Source organism: Melanerpes formicivorus, unplaced genomic scaffold (assembly GCF_026170545.1).
Source record: "Melanerpes formicivorus ecotype bairdi unplaced genomic scaffold, bMelFor1.0.p_v2 SCAF_18, whole genome shotgun sequence".
NCBI classification, from domain to species: Eukaryota; Metazoa; Chordata; class Aves; order Piciformes; family Picidae; genus Melanerpes; species Melanerpes formicivorus.
Window position 1 is genome coordinate 8,069,234 of NW_027142370.1, and position 22,646 is coordinate 8,091,879.

General features: G+C 42.0%; 1 protein-coding gene across 1 annotated transcript in view; it reads right to left on the minus strand.

Moving 5' to 3' along the window:
• Positions 1 to 22,646, minus strand: part of CUNH4orf50 (chromosome unknown C4orf50 homolog) — a 67,301-nt gene that overhangs the window by 16,611 nt on the left and 28,044 nt on the right. Inside the window, exon 11 of the mRNA XM_068149501.1 lies at positions 10,884 to 11,008. The gene's annotated coding sequence lies outside the window, so the exon portion shown is untranslated. The remainder of the gene's footprint in view (positions 1 to 10,883; positions 11,009 to 22,646) is intronic.

Genomic DNA, 22,646 nt, shown 5'->3' on the forward strand with positions numbered 1-22,646 from the left:
AGCCAGGAACTTCAATTGTTAGCACAGTTGAGCTGTGGCTGCAGGAGTATTTTTAGGCTTGGTTTCCAATGGAAACAGAGCATTCAGCACTGCATGCCTCTCTGGACCTGCATTCCTGCATTACTTTTGAACCCAGTGGCCATATTTAACTAAAAACCACTTAGGAAAAAAGCCTCAAAATTCCTACAAGTTTCCAAGAACTCAGAGGCCTGGTAAAAGAAAGCAACTCCTGTAAGAAGCATCCTCACTATAGAAGAAACTACACTAGGAAGGCTTTATCCTTCTATAGAGTTTAGGTAGGTCCTCTGCTTACCAAAATATTGCAAAGCTTCAGCTGAGGCTCAGGCTCTTGGAGCAACTGTCAGAAATGTTCAACTAATCAGAAAATTTGATTCAGAAATGTGCTCTTCAAACTCACAAATTCTTACTCCTTTATCATCAGGACATGACAGATCAGCACCTGTCTCGTAACCACTGTGTGATCTAGTCTTTCCTCCCATAAAATGAAGTGCCTAGCCCCCACTAACACTGGGCTGTGTGCCTCAACAGCTGCATTCAACAATGTGGACCTACTTCAGCTTCACAGAAACTACCTTTCCCTGGCTTTCACAATATCCAAATATTCCAAAATGTCTTCATCCTCGAGAGAAGGTTTGCACATGGGATCTGTATTGGATTGCCTTTTGACAGGGTGATTGCAGACTGCAACAAATGAACATTTTGTATACCACAATTCACAGGCTGTCCCAGTGAATAGCACCTCTGTAATTACTAACCTGTTCCATATGAAACTGGCTTTGAGCATCAGCCTTTCTTGTATCCTATAAGTCAAGAGCCTAATCCACACAGGACTAAGTGCCCATTCAATGGAGCCAGGCACTGCATTAATCGGGGTGCTGGTTGCAAGCACCCCTCCATTATTTTATTTATCTAGAGAGCCAGATCCTTCACTCTCTTTACATTGGCAATGCAAGGTTACTATAGCAACCTCTGTGACCTGCATAATCAAGATAGCAGAGAAGAGCTGATAGCTAAATTAAGGTATTTATAGTTGTGAATAGGAAACTTTAAAAACTAAAAGGTCTACACAATTCATGTACACTCTGTGCACGATGTCACATTTATCCCACTTCATCTCCTTTCCCAGATACATACATTGTGAAATGCTGGAGTGCATGATGTAATATAGAATCATAGAATCAATAAGGTTGGAAAAGACCACAAAGATCATCAAGTCCAACCTGTCACACAACACATCATGACTAAACCATGGCACCAAGTGTCACGTCCAATCACCTCTTGAACGCCTCCAGGGACGGTGACTCCACCACCTCCCTGGGCAGCACATTCCAATGGCTAACAACTCTCTCTGTGAAGAACTTTCTCCTCACCTCAAGCCTAAACTTCCACTGGCACAGCTTGAGACTGTCTCTTCTTGTTCCGGTGCTGGTTGCCTGGGAGAAAAGACCAACTCCATCCTGGCTACAACCTCCCTTCAGGTAGTTGTAGAGAGCAATAAGGTCTCCCCTGAGCCTTCTCTTCTCCAGGCTAAACAACCCCAGTTCCCTCAGCCTCTCCTCATAGGACTTGTGCTCGAGGTCTCTCCCCAGCCTCATTGCCATTCTCTGGACATGTTCAAGAGTCTCAATGTCCTTCTTAAACTGAGGGACCCACCACTGGACACAGTACTCAAGGTGTGGCCTGACCAGTGCCGAGTACAGGGGCACAATGACTTCCCTGCTCCTGCTGGCCACACCATTCCTGATACAGGCCAGGATGCCATTGGCCTTCTTGGCCACCTGGGCACACTACAGGCTCATGTTCAGCCTAATGTCAACCAGTACCCTCAGGTCCCTTTCTGTGTGGCAGCTCTCCAGTCACTCTGACCCCAGCCTGTATGTGTTAAGACAATATGATTTAAACTTTGTGTTTCTATTTTCTGTTTGCAGTTTAGCACTCAACTAGACTACTTCATGGAATCCAAAGACTAATGCATATTTTACAGTATGGTTGGGCAATTTATTAGAGCCTTGTAGACGCCAGTGTTCTCCACCAGATTTGCAGATTGTATATATATTTCCACAATATTTAAAACAAGCAAATTCAGCACCGGTTAGCCAGTTTGTGGCATATTTAGCATAGAGATCACATTCTCCTTCAATCTGCCTTTTATTTTCCTGTACTCTACAAGTTCTTTAAGGAGTCACTAACCTTCATTCAGCTAGAGACTTGCTTGCCAGTGGTCTACTACAAGTGAGACTTGAGTAGCATATAAGTCATATGGTGACCTTCCACACAGCCACAAAATTCTGTCTCCATGAGACAGTAAATAACTGTTCATTCTTCTCTCAGGCCAGTTCCTTTTTATTTCATTTTATTTTTTCCTAATTTATGTCATACCAATACAATTCTTCTCTGAGCCAACTCCTTCTCCCAAAGGCAGTAGGATTACTTTTCTATTTTCAGGAAGGAGGGAAATTTAGCTTCAAAATGCAGTGCCTCAGAGACACAGACTATAAAAAAACCACTCCAGTATCTGTGGAGGAGCTGATGGGGATGAATTAAATCCACTGCAAGAATCTTCTATCACTGCAGTCTTGACACAACATGCAGAAGCTTTTTTGCCCTTGGAGTCTCATAAAGCAGACACCAGCTTATGGGATTCTTGGATTGAACATCAGATGGAAGTTTGGATTTTTGGGGATTTTGGTTGAGTGATTTTCTGGTTTATTTTTAGCTTTAATTTCTTACTGTGACTGCCCCAGCTAATGAAGGGCTTTTGTATCTTCTGCATGTGACCTTTTTCCTCATTGATCTGTTGCAATCTGTAGGCAGTATAGGAAAGACAAGCCCTCACAAATCCAGTGGAAAAAAAATTGATTTTGTTAGTCCACATTTAACTGGCCAACAAAAACATTCATTTCAAAGATATCCAGTTAAGACTGGGGAGGGAAAAACTGATTAAACTGGTCCATCCACCTGCCTTCCCGATGTTGATAGAGCTCAACTTAATTCTAATCAACTTGCATAACTGACAACAACCACAAAACCATCCCACCAGATGTCGAACTTCACACTTGCAACATTTAGAGTTACTTCCCTCTGATATTTTAAGGTTCTTTTTGGCCAAGATTTTTAAAACTCCCCATCCTTAGCCTCCCAGCTATATTTAAGTGGCCTGGTTTTCCAAAAGTGCTGAGTATGCCACACCACCAGAGAGGTCTGAAGGGTGCTCAGCTTTTCTTGGCTGCAGTCTCCCATGTAATGAGTTAATCTTCAGAAATCCTGGACCACACTTTTTCCAACACTCATCTCAGCCCCCAAGGAAAAATCTTCTTATGCTCCTAGCATATCAGATGGATGAGTAGAGGGCTTTTTTGGCCCATCACCATTGCCTTCCCTTGTGCCTTTGAAAATGAACATTGCATCCCTCAAGCTAATATCACCATACATGAGTTCATATCACTTCTTTGCACACTCCTGTGTTCTAAGCCTTTTATTTAACTGACTTAAGAAAAGGTTTCGTTAGAGAGGACAGCATGCTGGCTGGCAATTAAAATACATCAACATCGTTTCTGCAACCTTGCTTTGAATCTTAGCCCATCCCTCTCAGCTTTTGGAGAGAAGGATCAAATAGCCCCTAAAACCAACACAAAGACAAGGGAAAATATCCACAGATGTATCTAAGTCTTGCCTAAAACATCTTTTCTTGTGTATGTTTGTATGTGAAGTTTTATTCACATTCCTTGATAAAACTAGCAGGATAGGGTAGGGTAGGGTAGGGTAGGGTAGGGTAGGATAGGATAGGATAGGATAGGATAGGATAGGATAGGATAGGATAGGATAGGATAGGATAGGATAGGATAGGATAGGATAGACCAGACCAGGTTGGAAGAGACCTTCAAGATCATCATGTCCAACCTATCAACCAATCCAACCCACCTAATCAACTAAACCATGGCACCAAGCACCCCAACAAGTCTCCTCCTGAATACCTCCAATGATGGTGACTCCCCCACCTCTCCAGGCAGCCCATTCCAATATAATATATATAATACATCTTATCTGAAGTACCTGTCTAAAAAATGTGTCTAGTAAGAGACCACAGTGGTGCAAAGGTTTTTTTTTCATGCCACCATACAGAAAAGCTATGTATTCTCTTAAGATAAAGAGACCTGCCACAGCTGCCTGCAGAAGGGCTGGCTTGGTGGCTGTTTGAAAGCGCTACAAAGTATTTCAAAACTGGAACCAACAAAAATATTTAAACAACTATCATCACTTACTGGTGTCAGCATGTGCATGTAGAGACCCATAACAGCAGGCACTCATTGCTTCTCTTTCATTCTGGAATGTTTATAATGCAGAATTGCTCAGGTCAGGGGAAAAAAAATCTCCAAGTAGCCAGCGCTGTACAATGCCAAACCCAAAGGCAAACTCAGATGCCACATTTTATGGACCAGGCATTCTGAGAGGAAATCTGATCCTCTAGCTCTTTTCCTTCATGCACTGCAAAGCCCTACTTTTAGAGACATTCAGATTAACATGAAAGGACCTGACTAAAATCTCTTTACCAGGGACACTCTACCTCTCCAGCATTTTCCTCCGAGACATAATGTCTGCCTCTTACTTTCTCCAGTAAGAGAAATCACAACTTCCTTAACCAAGCTTCGGAAGATACTTCAAACTTTGAACTGCCTTTATTTCTAACTCATGTCTTTATATATTAATTTTCTTAAATTCTCAATGCTAACTTAGCCATAGCTGAGTACACTTTCATTGTGCCCTTACAAACTGTTTTTCTATGCTACAGTGAATAAAACCAGGTCCTAATCAGGTGATCTGAGGTTGCTCTTTATCTCCTCGCTCTGGTAATCTCCTCATCAATCTGTATCAAACCCAAGTATCTCAGTGTTAACCAGGGCAGGAGGTTTGATTCTTAAAACTGAAACCAAACACTCAGCTCTCACTTTTCCTTACAATTAATCCTAGCTTCAACTCCATCTGCTGTCACTTGGAACTTGCCTTTAATGAGGCACTGAAACTCTGTTCACCCAGATACATGATATCTAGTCACGAATCACAAACAGATGCTTCAGTTAAACTCTAAATAAATAAATGCAGCATTTATCTACTTTTTGTGCATCTCTGATGAATTACCTCAAGTGTCTCCTGATTAGAACATGTCTGCATTGGAATTCAAGATGCTTTTGCAACAATAACAATAGCATGGATTTGCATAGAGACGCTTTAAGGACAAAAACCAGCAGTAGCTTCTTGGTGCCATGGTTTAGTAGTCATGAGGTCTTGGGTGACAGGTTGGACTGGATGGTCTTTGAGGTCTTTTCCAACCTTATTAATTCTATGATTCTAAGACGACTGCTACTTCACAAAAGCTGGCAACAGGCCAGCAAGACTGAGCTGGGCTGGACTGCACTGGACACTTGTCATCTCAGAGCACAGACCAGAAGCACTTTCAGTTTGAACACTGATTTGAAAGGTACTTGGACAGCATGAATTTTCTAAAGCAGTCTGGAAAGAGAAGAAATATTAATTAGAAAATACTTTCCCACCACTCTTTTAGCAATTCTACTCACTAGGTAATGGCTTCTGATACAAAACCAGACCAAGCTTTTAAATGAGTACTAATCCTTTGAGTTAGAAGGAGGTTTAGCTGATTGCAGTAACAAAGATGACAACACTTGGTGTACTATGTAATATGGGATATATGAAGTGAGATGCACAAGAGAAATGGTGGAACACTGGAACACATTGCCCAGGGAGGTGGTTGAAGCCCTCAGCCCTGAAGATACTCAATGTGAAGCTCGACAGAGCTCTGGGCAACCTGATCTAGTTGAGGATGTCCCTGCTTACTTTGGAGGTCCCTTCCAACCCAAACCATCCTATGATTCTATGAAATGGCATTGTGTTTTATTTTCATAGTTTCATAGTTTCATTCAGGGTTGGAAGGGACCACAAGGATCATCTAGTTCCAACCCCCCTGCCATGGGCAGGGACACCTCACACTAGATCAGGCTGGCCAGAGCCTCATCCAGCCTGCTCTTAAACACCCCCAGGGACGGGGCCTCGACCACCTCCCTGGACAACCCATTCCAGGGTTTCACCACTCTCATGGGGAAGAACCTCCTCCTCACATCCAGCCTGAATCTCCCCACCTCCAGCTTCGTTCCATTCTCCCTAGTCCTATCACTACCTGAGATCCTGAGTAGTCCTTCCCCAGCCTTCCTGTAGGCCCCCTTCAGATACTGGAAGGCCACAATGAGGTCACCTCGGAGCCTTCTCTTCTGCAGACTGAACAGCCCCAACTCCTTCAGTCTGTCCTCATAGGAGAGGTGCTCCAGCCCTCTGCTCATCCTTGTGGCCCTTCTCTGGACACGCTCCAGCACCTCCACATCCCTCTTGTAATAGGGGCTCCAGAACTGGACACAGTACTCCAGGTGGGGTCTCACCAGGGCTGAGTAGAGGGGGAGGATCACCTCCCTTGACCTGCTGGCCACACTTCTCCTGATGCAGCCCAGGATCTGATTGGCTTTGCGGGCTGCAAGTGCACATTGAGAGCTCATGCTGAGCTTTTTGTCCACCAGCACCCCCAAGTCTCTCTCCTCAGGGCTACTTTCCAGCCAGTCACTGCCCAGCCTGGATTTGTGCCTGGGATTGCCTCGACCCAGATGCAGGACCCTGCGCTTGCTCTTATTGAACTTCATGAGGTTGGCTTGTGCCCACCTCTCCAGCCTGTCAAGGTCCCTCTGGATAGCCTCCCTTCCCTCCAGCGTGTCTGCTGCACCACACAGCTTGGTGTCATCAGCAAACTTGCTGAGGGTGCACTCAATGCCACTGTCCATGTCACCCACATGTTATTCCAGAACACTTAGTTTCCACAGGGCTGTCAGACCACGTGTGGGTAACAGACTACTTCTTAAATCCTTACCATTTACATTTTTATTCTCTAGTTGTCATTCTTTTACAAAACTGTAAAATGTATTTTTTTGGCAAAGTGCTTCATGGATTCACTGCTTTAGGTTTTGGCATCTGGACTCCTGCTGTAAAGATCCCACTGAAGGTCATAAAACTGTTTATAAATTAAACTAGTTCTCTCATTATAAAAGTTATTATGTCTTTATGACCTCACTCCTTTAGGGAACAGAAAGTGTTAAATCACACTGAAAAAAGTTCTCCCTTTCCTATGGGAGAGAATACAATAATATCCTACACTTTATCAATTATCCTTGACATAAAAAGTCTTGTATTTAACAACCCTTGAGAGCATCTTACCCTCTCCACAGGACCTGCAAAGGAGCAGTTTGCATCTGTGAGAATTTCACAAGACAGAAACAAATGATCCTGCCTGATGTATGTTTTAATGGCAGCTCCTAGCTCAGCTGGAAGAGGCTCCTGGAGCAGAGAGCAGGTGGAGGAGGCCAAAGAGACAAGATAAAATTCATTTGTTTTATGACTGCATGGTTTGGAGTGTTTCCATCTATCATAATCCTATCACCTGCACATACAGTCCACACAAAGGGAGGAAGACTGACAGGAACCAGTAGCTGCAGTGGGAGAAGGTATGCTGCTGAACTTCTAAGGACAGATGAGGGGCACTGCCATGAGAAACAAAGGGTCAAATGTGCATTTTTAGATCACAGGCTGAATCAAATAATCCTCTACCATTAAGTCATTTGTGAAAAAAGCCACATAGGCAAAGCAGCATGGGTGATGATTTCACAGACTTTGTTTTGAATTGTATTCTGGGTGCACTGTCAATAAACCTTGTCTCAATAGAGTTTCAGTAATACCTGCAAATGATGCTGTTAGCTGTCCTAAGACTCAGAAGCTGTCTTGGCACTCAGAGCCATGGAGAAGGCTCAGCAGGAGCAATGCTACCACAAGCAAACTGACCCAGTCTCGCTCCACTGCTTACATCAGCTAATTTCATGTCTGCTAGGGGCTCACTGTGGTAAGAGCCACAAATCCCAGGAGAAGCTATCATGTGTCTGAGAAGGCACATCACATACTGTGTGCTGGGAATCAACCCCATGTGCCAATAAAGACCCTGAGCAACCAGCTGGCTCAGAGACACTACTGAGCCCCATGAGAGCTTCAGAAAAACTGTGAGGAAAATATGTGTGCAATACCACATACTATTAGCTTGCTTCACACTTTTTTTGTCCAGAACACAACATTTGGTGTTTATTCTTTTCTGCTGTTTCTAAGAAGTGAGGAGAGCATGAGAGCATTAGAGGTATTCAGGGAGCAACACCAATTTCTGTCAAATAATTCAGTTCAGTTGTTGCTCCACATGAAATATTGATAGACTGAATACTGTCTTTCAGCAAAGACTTGGGTTACTTTGGTACTTGCTGAGCTCATGGAAGACTTATGAAATTCCTCTTCTGGGTATAACCATGGCAGAAAATTAAAAAAAGTAGGTAAAAAGGCTGGTGTGAAAAGAACATTCTTTAATGATTTAATATAGGATAGATATTTGCCTTCAGCTGACCTGAAGTCTTAGGCGGACATTAAAGAGTGATCTATGCTTCATAAAATCATGATTTGATTAGAGGGACTCAAATGGCAAGTAGATGTCCTATCTGACTTGGAGACAAGCAATATAAAAGCCTCTCTGACCATAGCACAGCTATGATACTCACATTGCTGATTAGAAATTGTCCCATTAAAGATTTCTAATATCTGGCTTTAAACACATCTTCAGATTCATGCTCACCAATGACTGCAGGAAGACAACTAGAGACAGCAATATATATCTACAAATGGAAGGCCCAGGCTATCTGTGTTAAACCAAATCCACTAGTCATTACTCTTCTTCCCCTCCTCCCCACATGCATATTTAGGTAACTGACTTGCTTAAGCATCTTTAAATAATTAAGCATCTTTACCATTCAGGCAACCTCATGCAATCTTCAGCACAAGATACATTGCCAGGCTTTCATAGGAAGCTACCAGCTTGGGCTGCCTGTGCCTGTGTTACAGAAAGACATAGGAATGCCTTTGTTTCTTTCATAAATGAAGCAGCACATGTTTCTGTCAGCTCCCTTCTGCTTGAGGCTGTGCAGATATACCCAAATTCTCTTTTAAGTCACTGTCTACATCTTCAGTCCATTCAATTCAATTTAGGCCATTTGGATTCAATTTCAGCTTTGCAAGGCAAGGTGCAACTTAATCTTCAGGAAGCAATGGATTTTGAGGGGAGTGCCTGAGGAATCAGCTCCTGCTGCAACACAGAACAAGCTCTTCCACCACACTAAACTGCAATTTATGCTTGCAAAAGAATTGTCCTGAGCACCACAGAATAAATGCTGACTGTAAGAAAACCAACACAAATATAGGGTAACCACGAGCAACAATAATTCTCCAACTACTCTCTTAGTATAATGGAACACAACCAAAGTAAACAGCCTAAAGAGCTGTTCCTAAATGTGTGTGTAGATACAGAAATCTGTCTTAAACCACGAGTTACAGAAGTTACTGCTTTGTGGAAATTGTTCTTAATAAAGAAAATGGGAATGCTATGCAGGATAAAGCTCTCCAGAGCTCAGCATCCTATTGGAAGTTCCTAAGTCATTTCAGACAATGTATGCATAAATCCAAGTGGCAGAATGACTCAGATTGGTGACCTTACACTCATCAGGTCTGTGTTTAGAGAACTGGAAAGGGCACTGAAGACATATATTTAAAATTAATTGTGCATAGAGAGATCTGGAAGAATTGCAGAGTACATAATTTCAAACTACAGGCAAAAGTGGCAGAATGCTCTCTGTACCTTTAATATTGCATCTCTACCAAAGTAGTTTTAGGAGGAGAACTTACTAAATTTATAACTCTCAACCTAGTGCTGCCAGCTCCACCACAAACCCATTTCACTAACCTAAGTCATCTACACAGCTTTTAAATCCCTCCAGGGATGGTGATGCAATCACTTCCCTCGACAGCCTGTTTCACAACCCTTTCTAGTGTCCAGTCTAAACTTCTAAACCAGTCTAAAACTTGAGGCCATTTCCTCTCATCCTGTCACTTGGTACTTGGGAGAAGAGACCAACCCCTACCTTGCTACAACCTCCTTTCAGGTAGTTGTAGAGAGGAGAGATGGTCTCCCTTGAGCCTCCTTTTCTCCAGAATATTTCACAGTATCACAGTATAACTTAGGTTGGAAAGGACCTCGAGGATCATTGAGTCCTTTAATTTAATACATATAAATCACTTTCCCATTAAAATTACATGTCAGCTTTTAGTAAGGCTAATCATATTGGGTAAAATTTAATTTGTCAACCCTTCCTGGCATAAGAAGACGTAGTGCTTCATGCACTGCCCTTGGATTTAGACCAGACTTCGATATCCTGGATTGCTACAGACTATGCATGACCTTCGACTTAAGCTGTCTGTACCTGCTGTGTTTTCAAGGCATGGTGAAGAAGGAACCAGGTTTAAGAATGTGGGGATCTTGAATGTGATCAATAGCTCATGAGAGGCAGGTAAATAGTTGATACAAACTGGGTGATTCAGTAACAGGAGAACCTAAGTCCTGTGTAAGTCAGTCCAAGTGATGGGCCAGTACTGACGAAAAGCAAGACATCTAACCTCCCAATGTGAATAGCAAACACAACTAAACTGTATATTTCAGATAAAGATGTCATAATTATTTAAGACCAATATTAAATAGTGCATTTTTAAAACTATCCAGATGACAATATATTTCTACTTAGTTTGCTGACTTCGTTTTCTTTCTTCATCTTCTTTTTTAAAGCAACAGAACAGCTTATATGGCAGTGACCAAAACGTGTCAGAGCTGCATTTGTCATCAGAAATGATTATATTGATTTCATTGAGTTGTTTTTGCTTTGTATTAAACCTACCTTGCATTCTGCAGTGAAAGCCATGTTGCAACATCTTAATTCATTGCCATCATTGCTCTGAACCAACCACTGGGCTGCCTCTTCCCACTGTTTAATGCAGACCAAACCAACTGGCAAACTCATCCCTGGAGGAAAAAAAAATGTACAGCAAGAATACTATTTTCATTAGCTCTTCAGATCATTGACATAACATAAATGCAGGCACTGGAGCTTTTATCTTTTTTTGAGTGAGGAAAGTCAATTTGACAGTGTCCCCAGTTCAGCACAACATTTCACTGAGCTCTTAATAGTAAGTCGATTGTTAACCCCCTGGCCAATACAGCATACAAGTTACAATGCAATTTCAGCACATGCTTTAAGTGCTTTGGCTCAACAGGGACATAGCTTGCATCTATCATCCCTCCCTTATCAATACTGTGAATTTTTCTGTTCATTCTAACTTTTGGACATTAGTAAAACATCGTTGCTCCTCTCAGTCACCATCCTCTGTAATACCTAGGCAGGCTAATAAAATGCTCATTAAAACATTAGCTCACACGTGGTAATAAAATTACTGTAATGAATGAGGACTTCTCTTTAGCAGATAAAATACTACAGCAAAAAAAAAGCAAGTTTTCTAGCATAGCACAGGAAAAAAAATATCTGAAAACATAGTTGCTAAATCCTCAAGGCAATAATCTAAGAAAAACCAACATGTCAGCCAGAAAATGTTGACTGTGTAATATTCAACAGCAGAATGAGTATCTGGTCATTTTGGGGGTAGTAATAGCTTCTAAAGGCATGAAAACCTTGGGTTTAAAAGTTCTTTCACAACAGATAGCAACTGCAGAATGAAAAGGAAGCATGAAGACATCAATTGTGCATAGACAGCTTTAAAGAGTTGACAAGAGACTCCCTTTCTGGTTTTCCTATTCACTTTGCCCCAGTCCACAGTAACCTGGGACAACCATATATGAAGCTAAGGATTTCCAGAGTGCAGAACACCTTGGAGTTGAACAGAGGAGACAAAACATGATAAATGTCAAATACTTGAAATGGAAGCAGTTATCTGGGGTAGAAAATAAACATTATTCATTTCCCAACTTATTCCATCTTCCCACTGTGTATCATTGCCTGATTTATTGTGCAAGCTCTGATAATGAACGCAGCTTGCAGTATTAGTCATACCTCCAAAAGTTTTGTCTGTGCTCTGGAATTGGCCCACTGAGTAGAATCTCTTACTTTATGTATATATAAAGTGTCCATTTACCTTAAAGCCTGCAATTTTGGAGAAGAAAGGTTTTAGGACTTTTCCAAAGCTCTTAAGGCTTTTTTACTCTATGGATGTCCTGAAACAGCTTTGGAAACTTGAGTCCAAAACTAACAGTAACCAAAGCTGCTCTTTGCTAGACAGATTCTTGTGCAGACCTTTTACCCAAGAATCAGTTTTCACTGTAGGGTGTAAGTACACCTAATTGAGGATGGAAACTGGGAATGACAAGAGCCAGGATGCTCTCATTGATAACAGGTTCTTAACATGCAATTAAGTGGTGGATCTCCTTGCCACAATATATTGCAAAACCTAAAAGTTTATGTGGGTTCAGGGGAGACTTGACAATCTAATAGAAGAAAAATCCATCAAGGTTCACTGAATGAATAGAAACCAGTTCTGCTTCAGGAAGTCCTTGACCAGCAAATGATGAAAGCCCTGGAGAGTATCAGTCTGACCTTCTCTCTTCCTCAGAGTATCTGCTTTCAGCTGCTGGCTCATTTTTTTAATGGATCTTCATTTGATGACCATAACCTTAACCCTATTCTTCTACCCACAAGAAAGTTTCCATTCTCTCAGCATGAGAAACTACATCATAATTTCTCAGTTTGCCTTCACTGGCTGTCTTCTAGCATGTGCCTGCAAAATACTTGAGGGAGTAACTTTGCAGGTGAGAATAAAGCCACTTTTTAGGAAATTGTGCCTAACATCATTGCATCAATAATTTCAATGCTGTAGCTTCCTGGGGTACCACACAACCACAACTTGCACAACCCCTGAGCTACCACAAATCTGCAGCAGCAGAAACCCTTTTGCCAGCAGTAGCCACAGTTTTCTCACCCTCCTTCCCCCCCCCAAAAAAAAAAGTCTGAGAGAGGCTTCAAGGCATAAAATAAATTCTTAATGATGCTGCTCACTTTAATAACTCATTAAGGGTATAGACATTAGCCAGATCCAACTGTCACACACCACCAGGATTAAAAAGCCATGATCTGTCTGGATAAAATCTTAAAGAGCACAAAGAGAGCTCTAAGGGCTCTGGCAAAGGAAGGAAATCTCATCTGCCTGTTTAATTTGCGTTGGTTATCCGGATACTGCTTCTGTTTCATTTAACTACTTTTAGAGGAAGAGAAAAGGCAAATCTACAACTGCAACTGAAGTGACATGGCAGTAATAAACATCAGCCCCCTCCATAGGAAGCAAGATGTTGGATTTGTCACAGCTAATCTTATGAAAAGGCTGAAAGCATACATTGTCACAGGGTTTTCTTCAACAGCCAGGTGAGTAAATGAAAGGAATTCCTGCCAACATCTGTTTCTTCATTTTGACTCATTCTCCCTCCCCTCCCCAGGAAGTCTTTCAGCACCTGGTTCCCCACTTCCCAAGCAGGAGGCACATCAGATGCAGACTGCAAAAGAGCTGGGTGCCTTCCTGTCAGCTGCCTGTGATGTAGCTCTGTTCACTGGTGCAGATTGCTAAAGGTCAGGACAAGAGGAAAAAAAAACCAAGTCTTTTCTGGAAGTTAGGAATTGTGCTTGTCTTTTGGATTGCCCATCTCAGAGTAAATTCTTACAGCTTGGGCCCACCACATGAACAGTCTCTCACTAGACTTGTGTCCAGTGTGAACACTACCAACAAGCAGCAAGAACAATGGAAAATAATGAAGCATTGAAATAAAAAAGAAATCATGACTGACTGATGAAATATGTAATTGCCAAGGCGCTGAAATTCTCTGGGAACCAGGTCCTAACTGAACTTCAGCTGAATCCGTCTTTGTTTCCACTGAAACTGGAGTGTAATCATCTTTCACAGACTTCATTAGAGGCAAGCTAGAGGTCTCAATTTACAGCTGTTTGATAAATATGGAAATTCATAAAAATTCCAGGTGCAAAATGCTGAAGAGCAGTTGCTGCTAAAATCACAGCTCTGATGCTGAATTAGCACATTTGGAAGCCATCCCTGCTTTCATGGAGCTGATGTAGGGGTGGCAGCTTTTGCTAACAGAGGAAATGACGATCAGTGGCAGCAACAGAAGGCTGTTTTGACTCTGAACCCTTCTGGGAATGAACTTCCAGTCAAGCTGCCTGGGCACGTCTACAACAGCAGCATCCACTGAGAGTGCTGGGCATGGTAAAGCAAAACCCAAACTTACTGCTGAAAGAGCCTATCAAGTCACACCAAACCAAAAGAGAACAAGCAGTGTCTAAGGAGTACTAGTGAAGTCACACCAAACCAAAAGAGAACAAGCAGTGTCTAAGGAGTACTAGTGAAGTCACACCAACCAAAAGAGAACAAGCAGTATCTAAGGAGTACTAGTGAAGTCACACCAAACCAAAAGAGAACAAGCAGTATCTAAGGAGTACTAATGAAAAGAGAATGAAGAAGGTATGGCCCTAAAACAGCAGGCACTGAGTCATACCCTCTTAAATTTTGCCCCTTTCCTTGGCTCCATGCACTCACACAACACTTGGTTTCTGCAGGAGTACCTCACATGGGTTTGCCAAAGCAAAAACAAGTCCAAAATCAAAGAATCATAGAATCAATAAGGTTGGAAAAGAACTCAAAGATCATCAGGTTCAACCTGTCACCCAAGACCTCATGCCTACTAGACCATGGCACCAAGTGCCACATCCAATCCCCTCTTGAACACCTCCATGGGCAACAACTCCACCACCTCCCAGGGCAGCACATTCCAACAGCTAACAACTCTTTCTGTGAAGAACTTTCTTCTCACCTTGAGCCTAAACTTCCCCTGGCACAGCTTGAGACTGTGTCCTCTTGTTCTGGTGCTGGTTGCCTAGGAGAAGAGACCAACCCCCTCCTGGCTACAGCCTCCCTTCAGGTAGTTGTAGACAGCAATAAATCATGTTGTCCTCTTAAAGTACAACCAGCAAAGCAGCAATTGCTCCTGCTTCTTCCTTCTTTTATGCTCAGGGATATTAGGAAGAGATTTCAGTAGTTTCAAAGATGTCAGACACTAACATTTCCAAGAAAAAAATTTATGATGCATAGGAGAATCACTTTTCACACAAAAGAATTCCAAGGACAAGGAACCATTGCCTAGGTGCTTATTGCACTTGAGCACCTCCTGACATTTTGGGCAACAGGAACTGATGCTGGGATGACTGTGCTCAGCAAGGGGAGCAGAGCTTGGACCTCACTGCCCATCCAGGGTGTCAGAGCGAAGCAGCTCTGACATCTTCCCTCTGATACACAAGACTTCTTGAAAGCCAATCAAAGGGCCTAGGCTGCCTCACACAGAAAAAAACACCCCACAAACAGCAAAAAAAAGTGATAAAAATGCAAAAGATCCAGTAGTCTCAGGGCAGTGGCTAAAAATGCAACATTAACCAGGGTCACCTCATTGTACTAAGAAAATAGTTTCTCTTTGGTTAGCCAAAGAAACGTTATGATTAGAATGATTCTTGTAGAGTTTAGAATACTGTTCTAGAGGGGAATTCTGAGATAGGACTTGCTCAACTGACCACAGAAATTGCATGACTTGGGCCCTGTGATAGCAGGGAGTCACACTTGCAGACCTCTATTCCTCCAGTGTTGTCAGGGACAATGATTATCCTGGTATCCTTACAATTAGCTTGCTTTCTGCTTCCTCAAGCAAAGTTTGGTTTTGTGTTAGTAGATGAACTAGCGCTTGTCTGTATAGAATATTGGGAATCTTTCCCCTCCCTTATTGATTCCCCATGCCAGCTCACCCAGGAATTAAGGCTGCTTAGATGGCCTGAATAAAATGAAAGATGAACAACGTTTGTTAGCTGTAATAATGTATGCCCATATGGAAGGAAGAGCTAAACTGTCCTTTCCCATGAAAGAAACTGAACAGATTGCCTAGAAATAGGCAGCTCCCGTTCCCTTTACTGAGGGAAGCAAATGGTATCCAGATGGAAATTATCAAATGGATCAAACAGCAACATTTTATTCCCAAATGATCTTTGTTCTACTTATCACACATTACACAGGGAAAACTCTTTTTCCTATAGGCCAAGTGCAGTCAGGAAAATATTATCTATCATATGCTCACTCAAAATATTCTGTATCAAAGGTTTCCCTGATGAGATATTGATCCTGTCACACAAAATGGGGGAGAAGAAAAGTGTCCCTCCTAATGGGAACATTAATTTAGAGTCTCAGGAATCTGTCAGTTCCCACTAGGTACAACACGTGACTGAGGATTGCACTGACCTTGCAGTGCAGCAGTCAACTCTGCCGCAGCCTCCCGATGCCCACGATGACAAAAAGCCTTTTCACCAGACCTATTGCTTGCCAGGTTTTATGAAGGTGAATGTTAACAAGCCCTAGTGAAACTACCCTGAGGTTTTTCAGCTGCTTTGGTTTTTTTACTCTCCCATGGGCAACTATTTCAACTGGAAATTTGCACTGAATTAAAATACAATGCAAGAATCACAAAGAATTCTCTTTGTTGGCCCTACACAATTATATCTGGCATGTGTAGTCAAAGTGACTAACTAAGGGGACATTTTAAAAGAAGTGAGTGGAATTAGTTACCAACTAAAATAGAAAGGCAATGAAATCTGGACACTGAATGCATTCTTTTGACTTTGAAAAATCACCATAACCTTTTATGTGGCAGAAATCATATCCTCCTATAAATTTCTGCTTAAGTTTATGGATGTTTAGCTCTAACCCTATTGATCTATCTAACTTCTGGCTATATATTTTATTTTATTATGATTTTCTTTTAGCCTGAAAGCCTACAGCAGCACAGGTACAGCTTTTTTATAAGGACATAAAAGCATTAACAGCTGTGGCCAAATGACAGGATTAGATCAAGGGCATCTGAGTTAACTGGGCTACGTAACACTACCTTTTATTTCACATTAATCATTGAACATGAGCTTGTGTAACAGGTCTATCAGGTGGGCCTACAAATTTGGCAATAAGTTGGAAGTTGATTTTTTTTTTCATGGTGTGGTCATTAACAGACAACAAAGCTTAGCTGCAATCTGAAAATACCAGGGATCACATGCAGAAGGCAGCAGTGAAGCTCCCAGGGCTTGAGGTTTTATTCTCTTTGACTGTCAATGGATGGGTGTCAGCTTTGCCATGGCTGGGGATGTGATGGCTTCACTGCCAAGAAAAAACACCCTGGGCACACTGACTCTCTGCCAAGGGAGAGAAAGGAAGGGAGACTCCTGTGAAAAGGAGTCCCAGTCTAAAACACACAGATGGAAATGCAGCTCCTTCACTGATAATCAAGATTGACCAGCAGATTCAGACATTTTGTACAGCACTGGTACTTGATAATCAGTTCTCAAATAATCATTCTGAAGCAGGAAGGAGCTTCTGATGTTAGGCTTCCAGAGTATCCAATCTAGACACACAAAATAATATATGGCTACTACCTCTGCTCAACAGAGCTCCAAAGTGGCAATTCTTAGCAGGACATATATCATGGCAGTTCACATAAGTCTTACAGACAAAACAAGCTCTTCTGGGGGAAAAGCTAATAAATAAAACATGAGAGGTTTTATATTCAAAAAGGGTCAGATTTATCCACAACAGAAGTTATTACTCCTAATAACACTGCTAAGGCAATCGTCTTATTCATATCCCATTTGTCTATAAAAGGCTTAATTTACAGTGCAGCCCAGTGCTGCAAAAGAAAGTGGGTTTATTTCCAAAGAGAAAAAGAGTGTTGTTTTTTTTCATCCAAGAGTTTGGAATCTATTTTTTTTCCCCAAAAAGATTATTATTAATCTGAGACAGAGCTTTCTTCTCCAGGTTGTATATTAAATGTCTCTTGACAAACACAGTATTCTCTCCCCAGCAAAGAGCAGTGCTCATTCTTAGCAGACATGTCACATTCTGCAGGCTTGCAGGAATTTGAGCTATTGCTTTTAATTCAGAAGCTGGAGAAACTGCTACCCCCCTCTATTCTCTGTACAGCTCCCAAGGTAGCAGACCAACAAGGATTTGTTTTAATATCACCTTACTTAGGACACAGAAATTAAGAACACCACCACAAAAGAGGTCAGAAGGAAGACACATGTGCTGTGATTTCCCAGGAGGATGGCAGCACTGCAGCTACTAAAGCTCTGAAGAAAACTCTCTACAGCTCAGGCTGAATCCATGTGTTTGCACATGCCGCTTTCTAAGTTGTTGCCCTCTCTTCTGCCTTGTCCTATTTTATGCTATTCAAGGAGAAGCACATACAAGTAAAGAGGAGCACACAGCTGACAGAATAAAGAACAGTGAATCCAGCTTATTTTTATGCAAAAGCTCCCGAGCATTAGCACTAGATCCAGCATATGCTCAATGCCTCACTTCATGAATGCTGTCTCTGATCTCCTGGGGCCACAGGAGAATTTGTCAGGTCAACAAGGCTTCAGATCTACATACACATTTTATTTCCTGTTTAATATATTCATGAACTCGTACCTAAACTTCTTGCAGTGCTGGTGGCTATAAACTAAGACAAAACTATAGAGTTAGTCCAAAGTATAAGTACAAAGGAAAAGTCCTTGAGCAGGATATTCAAAAAAGAGCTTTTGTAACAATACAAAAGAAGAAGTTCCAAGTGTTAGTGTCCATTATCTCTTAAGAGAAAGCTAGTCCAGTGCTCAGAGCAGTCACCTAGGAGACAGGAAGATTTCAAGTCTTTGTTCTGCTAGGCACTACCAGATCGTCACAACCAAGTCCCATATGACCTTGGTCACATTTGCTACTAAAGCACTTTAAGTGGGAATCACCTTCACTTTCTTCTGCAGTGCAGACTTGATGTTTGAGGCAGATGTCCTCCACTCATCTTCATAATCACTGAGTTGAAAAGGCACCTCATCTTGTCTGTTCTAGACCTACATTATGATGAGACAAACCCTATCCTCCAGATCAAGTGCTGATTTCTCTTCATGATTGTCAAAGACCCCAGAAGCTTAACTCAGGCTTATACACGCTCCAAGGATCTCTACTCCTTGGGAATTAAGCTTAGTTCCTGAATGCATGATAACAAATTCCCAGTCTGGGAGGCATATATGCGAGAGGCATATGCCTGGAAGTCACTGCTGTGGAGGTCTGTATAAGCAGTGAAGAGCTTAGGGCTCTAGCCTAGCAAAGACATTGCGTCATTTGGGAAGGACCAGGAAATGCTGAGTCAATTCTCTGACCACATTCAATAGTATAAATCCTGTTCTCACAGAGACATTTAAAGGGTGTGGGGGGCTACAGGAATGTGCTGTTCTGAGAAGGTTGCAGATGTCAGATGTAACAAGCAGTGATATGACATGACACATCATCACACAAGATAGTTTCTGTTCTGAACCCAATTCAAACCCCCTAACACACTGGGATACTTTGTACACACCAGGTACAGCTTCATTTCATATGTTTCAAAAACCTGAAGAGGTTATTGCCTCCAATATCTTCTTCAGCACTAAGGGCCAACCACCTGCCACACATCACTATTTCTCCAGAACTGTTCAGCTACTCTTTGACAGGTTCATGTTGACAGGGTATGCAGCCAATATACTTCTGTCTTGTAAACTAATGAGGCATCCAGACTGTATAGGAACTCTATAAAGTAGACTTCTTTATTTCTGCCCAGTCCATGTTCAACAGACAACCTGTCTGCTCATCCATAAAACATCATTGACAAGAGATCTGCCATCCACCAAAGATGTCTAATTAGCTGTTCATCCAGAAGCCACATCATCTGACAAATCAGCTGCTGTGAAACAAGAACAGTCTTGGGCCCCCCCAAGCAGAACTTACTGCCCAAACAGTCACAAACTACAGGTACCCTCCAGCAAGGTAGCCTCAATGCTAGATTTTAAAGCCTGCTCACTGGAAGGGACTGGCTGCAGCCAGCTGGGAACAAAGATGTGGCTGCTGTGAAACAGAGTCCCCAGCCCACAGATGGGAAAGCAGAGAGGCAGCACCCAGCAGATGGTGGGGGCAAGGGAGGGCAATGAAAGATGGCCACAGCCTCCCTTTCTAGCTGCAGCTTTCTCTAAGGGTGAGAAAGTATCACTCATGACTTTCATCCTCAGGGCTGCATTACAAAAACTGACAACGTGCTCCAAGAGCTTCCCACTTAAGAAAGGCTTTGCCAGACAACCATATGCTGAGAAGCAATTTCAGAGCTTCTCACTCTTGTCCAAATGCAATTAATACAAATCCAGACCCAGTGAGCTTCAAGGAATCCTTTACTGAAATTCCCCTTTACTCTGCTCTGTGTTCTCACACTGTGACCAAAAATGCAGGAACTAGGCAGAACAGTAATTGTTGATTAAATATGCCCAGTAACTTACTACGAAAACCAACCAACCAAACAAAAAAACCTCCAGACAACAACAAAACCACAAATCCAACAACGAACAAAATAAACACCACCACCACCACCTCCCAAAAAAAAACAACACCACCAAAGGAAAACCCCAACCCTCCTCTCTCCTTCCTTAGACACGCAACCCAAATCGCTGATGGCTTGAACATAAAAGCAGTTTCAGTGCCTGGGAAGCCAAATTTACAGCTACTCTGGCTCACCAGTTTGAACCTGAGCTGCTGTGGCACCCTGGCAAACCTGAACCATCATCTGTAATAAGATCCTTTAGCTTTTTTTCCCCCTTTATCCCCATCTTCCTAAGAACTGCTTGTTGCACAAGTCATAATGTTTTCCCCCCAACATGGACCTTTCCAAAGACAATGTAACAGTGGCTACAGTGGAAGAGACCTTTCACAAGGGTGCAAGTCATTCACTGCCCAACCCTGACATTTTCCCTGGTGGTGCCTATCTCCTACCCAGTAAAGGCTCAAAAATTCATTCATATAAAAGCAAGACAAAATTGCACTGAGAATATTATATATAACCACTGATCTTTTTCTTCCTCTTTCAGCAGCAAAAGAGACAATGAGGAGCTAAACTGATACAGAACAAGTGTTCATCATAGTTCTATTTCTAACACTTCTGTTAAAACTAGTGAGAAAAGAGACAAATTTGCTGCTAAAATGAGACATTTTGACTTCAGTACTAGGGAGGTTCAAGTGTAGACAAAAAGAACTGGGCAAATATCACCTGAATATGTTTATAAGCAGTCATTTGGTGGGAATTATTGGTTATAGCAAATAGTTTTCTGTGCTGTTTCAAACAAATTCTTTGAAAGTGGAAGAGTCTGAATAGGAATCAGGCTCAGTGAGGATCTGTCAGTAAGAAGCACACCGTTGTCCGGCTTCCTTCCAAGTATCCTGACCCTCCAGTCAAATACAGCTAATGCCATTTGACTCATGCAGGTCCATAGATGCCAAGTAGGACATCACAGGTGATTCAACTCAAGCCAGCTGCTCAGATGTGTTCTGTAAGTACATTGCTACTGATCACCCTCAATTTCAAACACCACCAAATCATTTACATGTTAAGGGGCACTATTAATTATTCTGTATGAGTCACACAGCAAGCTCAAGACTCCCAAAGGACCTCAGCTTAGCAGGACACCAATATGCAAACCATCTGGCCTGCCACTGTACAGCTTGGAGTTGGTTTCTATAAATGATAGTGTTTAAAGCTGTTGGAGGACCTTGTTTGATGGTGCAAGGCATCGTCTGATCTTCTTGATCATCATTTAGCTCACAATTATTTGGCATAGTCTGATGACCACTTCTCATTTGCACATTCAGTAGTGGTAAAAAATGGGGCAAAGCTGTGGTTTTAAAAAGCAAGCCTTTAGCTGATCCATCTTTTCTAATGCTGTTGCATGTAGCAGTATAAATGAGTTGCTGTTAATTTGCTAGCATTAATTCATTGTAGTGTCTGAAAAACTCACAGTTTTACTAAACAGAGAAGAAAAGCAGCTGAAACTGCTGGCCAAATGAGAACTGTGGCATCTTCACCTGTATCATAGTATCATTCAGGGTTGGAAGGGACCACAAGGATCATCTAGTTCCAACCCCCCTGCCATGGGCAGGGACACCCCACACTACATCAGGCTGGCCAGAGCCTCATCCAGCCTGAAGAATGGATATCTTTAAAAAGTGAAAGCACAAGGGGCTGCAAGATTTGAAATGAAATCTGTGGCTTGTGAAGCAAATCTACAAAGGGCCAGCACAGAATCTTTTTTTTCCTGAGGAATTGCTCGAGTTCATTTTGCAGGACAGTGCTTCAATGCAGGTAATATGCTTGTGAGTGCCTGTTGCCCCATCTACACCTATGTGTCTGCAGCCTTCAACTCAGGAAATTAATTCCAGCAGGAGGGAAAATGAGGCCAAATAACCTAATTAGCTTAAAATGAAGCCTGATAGCTTAAAATAAATCATATTTCTGTTTGATAGAAAGGATCTGGACTAAGAAAAAAATTAATTTCAGGGTAAGTTACTATGGTCCCAATCACAAAGTAGATAGCTACACTAGAATAACAAAGACTTATTATAATATTATCAGAAGGTATGATTATGGTATTATTAATACCCTTATTAGCACACTTCATGTATTATAATCTGGCCTCCAGCCTGGAACACAGGCCCTATATTCTATCATCAGCAAGATG